The 12,256-nt window shown below is 36.7% G+C and overlaps 1 protein-coding gene across 1 annotated transcript in view; it reads left to right on the top strand.

Annotated features, from left to right (window-relative positions):
- Positions 1-12,235: 12,235 nt before the first annotated feature.
- LOC121388758 overlaps positions 12,236-12,256 on the top strand; it is a 69,656-nt gene continuing 69,635 nt past the window's right edge. Inside the window, exon 1 of the mRNA XM_041520252.1 lies at positions 12,236-12,256. This exon is cut by the window's right edge and continues 305 nt beyond it. The gene's annotated coding sequence lies outside the window, so the exon portion shown is untranslated.

Raw genomic sequence — 12,256 nt, 5'->3', positions numbered from 1 at the left:
AGGGCCGTATCTCTGCACCATGCAGTTGAATGGGTAGTTGACAAAATAGTGGGTGATTCCATCAATCGTTATCTAGTGCCTTGTTTATAGGAGGACAGACACTCCCAAGGAAAACCTTTACTGGAGAGTTCATCCCTTTTGCATAGCCATAAAGAGGACTGCCACTCCCTGACTAATTTACTAAAACCCGCAGTTCTACCATTTAAGGCTTTAGTCTCTTTGTATTGCATTATCGATTACTTCAGAGACAATGCAAGTGAAGCTGCATAAATTGGCTGTTCTAGCATTTTTCTTTACACCTGTATTAAAAATATATATTTAATCTGTATCATTTAATGGTAATTTGAAAAGAAACATTTTTATTTATAATGGCTTTCTGTTTTCAAAAATGTTATTTGGGTTGGTATGGGTTTAAAACTTAATAATATGTTTCTAATATGAATGATAACTTTATTCATTATGAACTTACATGCCAATTCATCGTTTTCTTTTGACGCAAACGGACTATATACATGGTTATTATTATACATGGTTGTTACTCATCAAAGAAAATTCTAGTTTTGATTTTCGCCGTTCAGATAAATTGGAGGGCTAGTTGAATTTGAGAAGGGCCAGTAAGATTTTTCTTCAACTGGCCCTGCTGGCGACCATGGTTTTTCAACCCTGTTGACCCATAATATACATATTGTCATAAATAATGTGACATCGAGAAAAACATATTCAGTATGTTTCAGGGCCGTAGCTAGGAATTTTTGCAGGGGGTGGTGGCGGCAGATGAATTGGAACAAATGAACATGGAAGGCACAAGATACGCTTTCGCTCGTTAGATACATTTTAAAACAACTCGTAAGATAAATGGAATCTAACTGCCACTCATGTAGTATTCTCTGTATAAAATGTCTCAATCCAATTATTGTTAAACAGTTTTGGGATAACAAGCTGACTCAACAAAGTATAATGTTTATAATGTATAACAAGGAAACAAATACATAAACTAATAGTTACTATACGTTTCATAGTGTGCCAGTAGGACTATATAAGTAAAATCATGATGGTGAATTGTCAACGAAATATCAAATATGAATAATAGTAAAAGACGTAACATTTCTTCCGGTAATGTAACAAATTAATACATAATATATATATATATATATATTTTTTTTTTTAAACTTATTATTATTATTTTTTTTAATTCATAATCATACAGTTAATACAATAACTTTACATAACAGATCCAATGTTTATAAATAAATATATGAATGTGAAATGTATACACAAAATACTAATAACAATATCAATGCTAGTCTTATCCTTAAACAGTCCAAAAAGCAGTATTCAAAATATAGAAAAAAAAGTCCACCCCCACAACATATGGACATTATAAATTAAAAAGATCTATACAGTCGGATCTCGTTATCTCGATCTATGTAAACTCGTTATTCCAGTCTAGTTTCATCTCAGTCCACAGTTACCTCAAATCTTGGACCATAATACATAATATTAGTTACGCGTTCAGGGCGTACAGCATTATACGTTCCTCCAAAATGTGTATTTTCTGAGGCACATGGGCGTAACGAATTTATTACCTTTTAGATATCTGTTTTATAAATTTAACATACATTTAACATAAATTACACTAACAATCGAACTTTTAAACAAAGTGCACACACATTTTGTGTTGCAATATATTTTAATAACATAACGTCATCAAATTCCTCAAAATTCATTGGATATTTTTATCTAACAAATAACTGAAGGTGTCAACATTCTGATATCAAAAGCAGAAGTTTTGTAAACAAAGGGCGACAACTCTTGTTACCTTACACGTTTTAAACGTTTACGATTATGCTGTAATCGTGTCGGACAAAATTAATTGAACAACCGCAGCCGATTTTTTTTTTTTGTCGGGGTTGAACTCGTTGAACCTGTAAAAAGCATGTCAAGTTATTACTTAAAATATTTTCGTGATAATTAGCCTTTAGTCCGTCCAATTCTCTTACAAATTATATATATATTTTTTGGTAAATAATTTCAGTTTTGTTTGACGTAAGAAGAAAAGTAAACGTGTTTTGGAAATAATAATAATAATATATATATATATATATATATATATATATATATATTTGTGTCCGAGTCACCTCTAGCTTTCTCCGTATTGATGTGTTGTAGGGGAGGGCTAGTAGTGTGTAATAGTTCGGCAATCGCTACACGAACAAACACATCTTTGCGAAATGAACCTGCGCTGTACTTTCTTGTGGTGACGTAGAGCAAAGTATTGGCCCACGTGACACGTTGGTTTGTTTTAATTAAGCTTAATGCCATGACTGGACTCGAGAATAATCAAACGTAAGCTCTGTGGCATCAGATTTAATAACAAATGTGTATTTTAGACACTGTAGCTGGCTACCATTTGGTCGTCAACGATTGTAGAAGTATTACACACAGTCCTCTCTAATCCTCCACTACAGCATATCAATAAGGGGAGGGCTGAAGGTCACTCGAGCTAGACTTGCACAAGAAATCTTCAAATATACGGTAAAAATAAAATTTACTGAATTGTGGTATTCCCATTCACATACCGGCCTCGATGGCGTCGTGGTTAGGCCATCGGTCTACAGGCTGGTAGGTACTGGGTTCGGATCCCAGTAGAGGCATGGAATTTTAAACCCAGATACTGACTCCAAACCCTGAGTGAGTGTTCCGCAAGGCTCAATAGGTAGGTGTAAACCACTTGCACCGACCAGTGATCCATAACTGGTTCAACAAAGGCCATGGTTTGTGCTATCCTGCCTGTGGGAAGCGCAAATAAAAGATCCCTTGCTGCCAATCGGAAGAGTAGCCCATGTAGTGGCGACAGCGGGTTTCCTCTCAAAATCTATGTGGTCCTTAACCATATGTCTGACGACATATAACCGTAAATAAAATGTGTTGAGTGCGTCGTTAAATACAACATCCCCCCCCCCCCCCATTCACATTGAATTCAAGACTTAACAAATTTAACCAGTGAGGCGCGTTGATCGCCGTGGAGAAAATATGGTCGGTCTCATCCGCAGTTTGTATTTTCAGACAACAAGTCAAGCAAACCACGAAGCTTTTCGTACACTCCGGCAAATCCTGTTTTTCCCCCCGCAAATGACACAATGTACTTGTGGTACGGTATGCATTAGCTATTGACCAATCAAAACGCGGAATGATTCATATATATTATATACAGTTGAATCCCGTTGGCTCGAACCCCATCGGTGCTCGAGAAAGTGTTTGACCCATCGGATAGTTCGACCGAACCATTCGGTCAACATCGGATATTTCCGTAACATCAGTGGAAGGTTGAATTAGATACATATTAGTTTGGTAACTGCAAACTTTAAAATTTTATGAATGTGTTATATAGCAAACTATCTGAGTGAAAGAATTTATATTAGAAATTACGCCGATTGTTTGATACAGAAGCCCTTGATGGTATTAATTACATGTGTGGATGCGGTAGTGATGACAGCGGATTCGCTCGTCCATTGTTTCATTTAAAACTGGTCATGCAGACGTGTTCAAAGTAACGCTTTATGCCGAGGCCCGTTTGTGCATCAATTGTTTGATTGGTATCACGGTTCATCTACCGGTTACCTAACACTAGCTGTACTTGAAAGGTCATTACCGATAGCCGCCTAACAAACAACAGAAAGAAAGGATTGCATGGCTAGTTTGTTGCGATGATCTGATTCATCTATAGTTCGTTCCGCCTAAATAATTAATCCGAAGGTTGTGATAACCAACTGCGTAAGCGCAGCAATAGTTGGTCCTTTTCGGTGTTTTCCCATTTAATATTTGATGGATCACCAGTTCGAGGGAAATATAGCTAATAACACAGACGGGACCGATAATGTAGTTCGAGCGAAGGCATATAGTCGACCCTGGATGTGTTCAACCCGTCAGCAGTTAATATAAGGGTTTACCGAGAGAGAAAAAAATCGGGACTTCGTTTTTGGTTCGAGCGTTGTGATGTGGTCGAGCCAACGAGATTCTACTGCTAGAGACCTTGCAAATTTGCATATACCTATAAATGTGCGTACCATTATTAACCGGGTTAATACACTACATTATTACATGGGTTTATGACATGGATATCATGGGTAAGTTATAGGATAAATGATATTACAAGTTACACGGAAATACATAATATTTCAGGACTACTGTTGTTAATAGATTTTGAAAAAGTTTTGACTCAAGTTTTGTTCATGAAGTTTTAACATGCTTTGGCTTTGGAGAATCAATACAGAAATGGATTTCCATATTTCAAAGAGATAGTCAGTCTAGTGTCTTGGTTAATATATTTGCATCACCTTTTTCTAAAATGGAAAGGGTGTAAATAGAAGGATCCAATCTCCCCATATATATCTCTTCTTCTTTCAGAAATATTAGCCAAGTGATTGAAAAACAATAACAACATCAAAGGAATAAAACTTGGTAATATAGAATATCTAATTACACAGTCTGCTGATGACACAGCATTGATATTAGATGGAACAGAAAAAAAGTCTCTACATCAATTTGAACACACTTACATTTTTTGGCTCGTCTTTCAGGCCTTAAAGTAAATGTGGACAAAACTAAAGTAATTTGGATAGGGTCGAAAAAACGTAGGAGATATGATCTGTAAAGACTGGACATTTGACTGGATAGAACAATTTACTTTATTGGGGAATAACTTTGATAATGACTTGGAAAATATGATAGAAAGTAACTTTAAGGAGAAATTTAAAGCTACTGAATATCTTTTACACTTTTGGTCAAGTAGAACTCTTGCACCATTGGGAAGAAACATAGTATTAAAATCTCTTGTTCTTGGACAATTAAATCATTTATTTTCCTCTATTCCAAATCCACCTATTAATTGTATTCAAGAACTTCAAAAAGAGTGTTTTAATTTTGTTGGGAAGGGAAAACCTGACAGTGTTAAAGGTATACAAACTAATCATACTATTAGATATGAAGTACCAGATATTCAAACATTTATTATGGCACAAATAATTGCTTGGGTTAGCAAACATCTAAAAAGAGTTGGTCATTAATTGTCAACTGAATGTTTTCATTTGAGATTTCATTAATATTTTCTAAATTGTATACAGGTAATGCATATTGACATTTAACACATTTCATGGTTTCTTTAATTAACTTTAAATAGTGAAGAACTAATTTTCCAAAGTCTTTTACCCTTTTCAAAATGGCATAGTTTTAGTTGTAAAATAACTCCAGAGTGGTCGAACCTACAACTACTGTTCACCTGCATCTTTTCTACAACGGTGGCGTCGTGGTTAGGCCATCGGTCTACAGGCTGGTAGGTACTGAGTTCGGATCCCAGTCGAGGCATGGCATTTTTAATCCAGATACAGACTCCAAACCCTGAGTGAGTGCTCCGCAAGGCTCAATGGGTAGGTGTAAACCACTTGCACCGACCAGTGATCCATAACTGGTTCAACAAAGGCCATGGTTTGTGCTATCCTGCCTGTGGGAAGCGCAAATAAAAGATCCCTTGCTGCTAATCGGAAAGAGTAGCCCATGTAGTGGCGACAGCGGGTTTCCTCTCAAAAATCTGTTTGGTCCTTAACCATATGTCTGACGCCATATAACCGTAAATAAAATGTGTTGAGTGCGTCGTTAAATAAAACATTTCTTTCTTTCTTTCTTTTCTACAAATCGTCGCGTGAGAGCCAGAAGGACGTAAGTGCATCAAAATTCACTTTTAAAAAGCCGAGATAATGAAGGAAAACTGTTTTTCTTGATCAGTAGTTAAGATGTCGAATTTCTTTTAATGACAATGAAAGCTGAACATATTTACGATTTCTTTGTATATTTGCGGTATTTATAGCATATTAGATGTTTTAGTTATTTGCTTAAATAGTTGTAGTTACGACAATTATTCATGATTGAATTAAATGCGTCACTTACGACCAACAGTATATCAAGTAAATTTGAATAGTTATTCTGAAAGAACCATCACTTCTAAAACATATCAGTTTTGCAAATCACATATTTATTTTTAAAAGGAGAAAGCTTGTAAATAGAACATATTCAGAAGCAAACATTCAAAAAGGAATACAAGTAGAAGTACGTATTAATAAAATCACCGCTTAAACAAAATATTACTTGAATAAAAAATTATTTTACTTTTGTTAATAATAATACGATAAAGAAAATCAAACTACTCTGACTCGTGAAATCCTTGTTTTCTTTTACCCACCCCTGATTTTGTGTGACCTTATCTGGTGCAGGGTTTCTGCCAGAGGGTAAAAAGGTATGATGCCATAATCAAATATTTTAGCAATGTTTTTTTAAGTTAACTTTTTAACAAAATTAATTACTCTTATCAATACTGTATGATTTTCTTAATCCTAACCCTAAACATAACCCATTTTCTTTCTGAGGGAGGACCCCCCCCCCCCCCCCCCCATACCCCTGTTGATTGTTGTTGCATTCAATTCCATAGAGTGCGTCGTTAAATAAACCATTTCCTTCCTTCCTTCAATTCCATAGAGCCATACCCAAAAATTTATTTCTGGTAGAAACACTGGTGAAAGTGCTCCATGTTCGTTGTTTGACGATGGTGCATCAGAATCTTTTTCTAGCCAAGTATTTGTTTCTGATGAGTCATCAGAAAAGCTGATGTCATGTAGTGTGCAGTGTTCTTTCCATGTTCTTTGAGCCATGGGAGTCCTTTTGCAGATAGTTCCTGGTTCTGCTGCCTCAGAGTGTTGTTTCAAGAATACTTGGTTTATCAGCTAGTGCAACAGACAAACCAGAATAGTTAAGCAAATTGAAGATGGTATCCTTAATGAAGAAACTATCTTTAGCAGCTTATTGGTTTGGGATACATCGGGTTCAAGTGAAGCTCATTCAAAGGATATAGGGTTTACATTTCCAATTAGGGTGTGTACTGAATATCAAATCCAGAAGTAGTGAACACTATACCATGTCCATCTGTTGAGTATGCAGGATTCTGTCCAGGTTACATTGAGTGAACTGTAACCCCAACAGCTTCTGCTGTGCGTTGTGCGTATTCTCTGGGTTCTGTTGTGTGTTAAGTACACACTCCTGGTTTTGTTGTGTATTTGGTGATCTCTCCAGGTTATATTGCGTGTTCAGTTATCTCTCCAGTTTCTGTTGTGTGTCCAGTGACCTATCCAAATTCTATTGTGTGTCCAGTGATCTATCCAGGTTCTGTTGTGTGTCCAGTGATCTCTCCAGATTCTGTTGTGTGTCCAGTGATCTTTCCAGGTTATGTTGTGTGTTGGGTGTACTATCCGGGTTATGTTGTGTTCAGTGCACACTTCTGGTTTTGTTGCGTATTTGGTGATCTCTCCGGGTTCTGTTATGTGTCCAGTGATCTCTCCAGGTTATATTGTGTGTTCAGTGATTCTCTCCAGGTACCGTTGTGTGTCCGGTGATCTGTCCAAGTTCTATTGTGTGTTCAGTGATATCTTCAGATTCTGTTGTGTGTCCAGTCGTCTGTCCAGGTTCTGTTGTGTGTCCAGTGATATTTCCAGGTTCTGTTGTGTGTCCAGTGATCTCTTCATGTTATATTGTGTGTTCAGTTATCTCTCCAGGTTATGATGTATGTTCAGTGATCTCTCCAGGTTCTGTTATGTGTTCAGTGATCTATTCAGGTTCTGTTATGTGTTCGGTGATCTATCCAGGTTCTGTTGTGTGTTTAGTGATCTCTCCAGGTTCTACAGTGTTCAGTGATCTCTTCAGGTTATGTTATGGGCAGTCCTCCAGTTTCTGTTGTGTGTGTGCTAAATTATTTTGTGGGTCTGTTGTGTGTACTATGTCACGTTCAGGTTCTGTTGTGTGTGCCACGTCATGTTCAGGTTTTGTTGTGAGTTCTCTATTATGTTCAGGTTCTGTTGTGAGTGCTATGTCATGTTCAGGTTCTGTCGCAAGTGACTGGATAAGGGCCGTGGTATGTGCTGTCCTATCTGTGGGGAAGTGCATATAAAAGATCCCTTGCTGCATTAGGAAAAATGTAGCGGGTTTCCTCTGATGACTACGAGTCATAATTACCAAATGTTTGACATCCAACAGCCGATGATTAATTAATAAATGTGCTCAAGTGGTGTCGTTAAACAAAACAATCAAATAAACTGTCGCAAGTGCTATGTCACGTTCATTTGTTCTATGGTGATTATTTTCTTATGTTCAGCTTTTTGCTATGCTATGTTCAGGTCTTGTCATTGATGTGCCAAATTCTGTTGTGTATGCTATATATCATGTTCTGGTCCTGTTGTGTGAGCTATGTCATGTTCAGGTCCTGTTGTGTGAGCTATGTCATGTTCAGGTCATGTTGTGTGAGCTATGTCATGTTCAGGTCCTGTTGTGTGAGCTATGTCATGTTCAGGTCCTGTTGTGTGAGCTATGTCATGTCCAGGTCCTGTTGTGTGAGCTATGTCATGTTCAGGTCCTGTTGTGTGAGCTATGTCATGTTCAGGTCCTGTTGTGTGAGCTATGTCATGTCCATGTCCTGTTGTGTGAGCTATGTCATGTTCATGTCCTGTTGTGTGAGCTATGTCATGTTCAGGTCCTGTTGTGTGAACTATGTCATGTTCATGTCCTGTTGTGTGTGCTATATCATGTTCAGCTTATGTTGTGTGTGCTATGTCATGTTCAGCTTCAGTTGTGCGTGCTATTTTGTGCTAATGTTTTGGTGTGTGTGTGTGTGTGTGTGTGTGTGTGTGTGTGTGTGTGTGTGTGTGTGTGTGTGTGTGTGTGTGTGTGTGTGTGTGTGTGTTGTGGCATGTTCAACATTCTGTTGTAAATATTCGTTAACTGTAAAGTTAATCACAATTTATAGATCTTGCTATCGTTTATGTTGAGGCCACATTCACTTTATTCGCCGTTTAACCTTACGTCTGATTACACTGTCTTCTGTTACTGGACTTTGTCCTGGATAACTTACAGTTGCGTTTGTATGTGCAATATTGTTAATCCATAATGCCTACATGTAGACTACTATAAATCTTCAAAGGCAGCTGAAAAATGGAACTTGATCACCTTAACATACAATTAAATACATCCAAAATCAGTGCAATTATGCTTGCACTTTGGTCGTATATGTCACATACAACATTATTATGAATTAAAATTGTATCTACAGATACACATTACATGTTGTAAACTTTGCTTCGATTAAAAAAACTTCAAAATAGATATTTGTTTTTCAGTGTTTTTATTATTATAATTATGGTGCACATAAAATAGCAAACCATACAAACAATAATGTTACTACAATTCCTATTTATATACACAGACACGATTCTTGTCTGTTGCAAAATGGTTCGTTGCATGCAGTTTCAATTTTTTTTTCCATATTAGACCGGGCTCTTACAACGACAAAAGTCATATTATTTTTAGGATTCAAGCACATAAAAATATTGACATAATGTATGCTCTATTGTACTTCGCATTTGTAATTTCTATCACAAACCGATAACAAAGAATGCATATGGGTCGTATTTGGCACATACGACCTATGTCAGACATAATTATATAACAAACTGTATTTAAAAAGGGTGTGTCTACCACATACGACCAGTCGTGCTCACATAATGGATAGCAAGCAAATCGGAGGAAAGTCGTATGTGTCAGTTACGTCCATTTTCGTGCAAATTGGTATCTGTGATTCACTTACGACCATTTAAATCCTTCTATATGAGCGATGCTATTAGGGACACAGCTACGATGTTTTCTGACAATATGTAATCGGGGATGGCGATTCCAAATATGCAAAAAAAAAGACGTTTTAGGTCGTATCTGCCACTTACGACCTTTTAATTCTCACGCGACGAAATGTCATTTAATTTTCAGATAATCGAAAGAAATATAATCTTGCCTGGTTGACTGGTCTTGTTTGTTTGTTTGTTGTTTGTTTGTTTGTTTGTTGTTGTTTTTGTGGGTGTTTTGGGGTTTTTTTGGGTGTTTTGGGGTTTTTTTTGGGGGGAGGGGCTTTTTAATTCCGGATGGAGTTGACGAAATGGATCCTTAAAACCAAATGTTTCGAAAGTTTTTAATATATTTTCTCTGGGTTTAGGATGTTTAATATGTGCATAGGTTTTTGTATCTAAATTTGTTTTAATAACAAAATTGAAGTTCCCACATATCATTTTCAAATCCTTCAATTCATTTTAAAAAGTTTTCATAAAAATCTGTATTGTCATCATTGGGACCATATATGTTAACAAGTGTGATCCTCTCCCCGTTTATAGTTATATCAAGTACTGTACAGTTTCCATAAATATCTCTTTTCATTTTATGTAATTTATATTCTAAGTTAGTATTAAACATAATAGCAACACCCCTCGAATTCCCAGAAAAAGAACTAAATATACATTTAAATTCCCACTGGGTTTGTATATTAGGTTCTAATTCTACTGTAAAATGTGTGTCTTGTAAACAATATGTACTAAAAAAATTGTTTTAGATAATTCAGAACATCCGTTCTTTTTTGAGGAGTCCCCAATCCCTGGCAGTTTCCTGTCAGGATATGTAGACAAGCCATATGACTATTTTCAGAGTGTGGCAAACAAGTGAAGCCAGTAGAGAAATCTGTTCTAGTTTAAAAAAAGAGAGAAAAGTTTACATATAATAGATCAAAACTAATCCTAACGATATTTACACTAGCTAAAATCAAAACGACATGTTTGTGTAACAGGCTTAAGTAATAGTATACTATTCTTAATAGCTTCGTCTTTACAAGTGATTAACGTTTACATGGATATTTCGCATTATTTTGTTTCGCTTGGAGCGGAACTCTCTTTTTTGACCCCCCCCCCCCCCCCCCCCAATTAAGGGACAGGTTACAGTTTATTTCCATGGTCAAGGTGGTCATATAATAAGCCGTAATATACATATTTGTAATGATGCATACATCGTCCAGAAAATAATCGACTGGGTAACATGGCCTGTGCAGAGTGCACAGTGCCATCTTGTAACGATTGCATTGCTACATTAAGCAGGTTGATGCAGCTAATATTATGGTTATGGCCCGGGAAGTAGATACACTTGCAGTGGCGTAGCCGGGGGGGGGGGGGGGGGGGGGGAGGGGGGGGGGAGGGTAGTTTTTCAGGTAAATATAGAAGATAATTTTTGCATGAAAGGGTCCATTTGAAAATTCTGTATGTGGAACATTTTGGATATGAATTTAAATTATCATTCCAAGCCTATACTATCTTGGAGTCTTTGACTTACACTATGAGTGAATGCTTTCTTACTTGTAATATTTTGGTTTAACCAATAATTTCCTAAGCCTAACATGTTTAGGGTATCTTTTATATTAATTAACCATTTAAATCTATATCCATGATTAATAGTTTCACATATCATGATTCTGTATAATATTGCTGATATTTTAGAGGCCTTTCCAGTTATGAGCGAGGCCCAAAAATTTTGCATCCTGGTTTTAATCTTAATACTTAGGTGAAAAACTCCCAATTCACCATAAATCATAGGGAGTGGGGTACTCTTTCTAAGTCTCAGTATGTCTCTTAAGAAATTTAATTGAATTTGTTTGATATTTTGGCTATTACCAAATCCCCAGATTTCTGAGGAAAACAGAATTGGGACAATAGTACCATCAAAAATGCGCAGCTGGCAATCTATAGGTAGATTTAAATTTCTAATTCTGTTTAGTAACGTCATTGCTTTTTTAGCCTGCGCTATAAGAATTTTTTTGGCTTCAACATATGATCCAGTTCTAGAAAATATAATGCTTAAATATTTTTATGTATCAACAATGTTCAATTTGATGTCTTTAATATAAAATGACTTATTTCATTGCTCAATTGCTACCTCGAACAGTAATGCTAGACTATAAACGCTTCTCATTTCGTTGGTAAAGAAAAGACGGCTAACACTGCAATGCAGAACATGTAAACCAATTAGTTCCTTCTACTTCCCGGGACATTCATAATTCGGCAAACCGGTAGTACACAAAATAGGTTTTTCTACGTCCCGGGCCGACACCAATATTATAATGTGATTGACAATAGGACAAAGCGACAGCTGACTAGCCGATTTCACACAGCGCGAGCGTCATTACTAACCCAAATAACATCCGGCTGGGTCAAAGTTAGAGGTGCATCTCTTTTGATAGGTCGAGTCACCTCTAGCCCTCTCCTTATTGATATGGTGGGGGTGGGGGGGGTGGGGGGTGGGGGTGGTCTAGAGAAGATGTGTGTAATATTTTGGCAGTCGTCGACGACCAAATAAA

Source organism: Gigantopelta aegis, chromosome 14, assembly GCF_016097555.1.
Source record: "Gigantopelta aegis isolate Gae_Host chromosome 14, Gae_host_genome, whole genome shotgun sequence".
Classification (NCBI taxonomy): domain Eukaryota; kingdom Metazoa; phylum Mollusca; class Gastropoda; order Neomphalida; family Peltospiridae; genus Gigantopelta; species Gigantopelta aegis.
The sequence above is the reverse complement of the archived record's forward strand: the minus strand, read 5'-3'. Positions and strand labels throughout refer to the sequence as shown.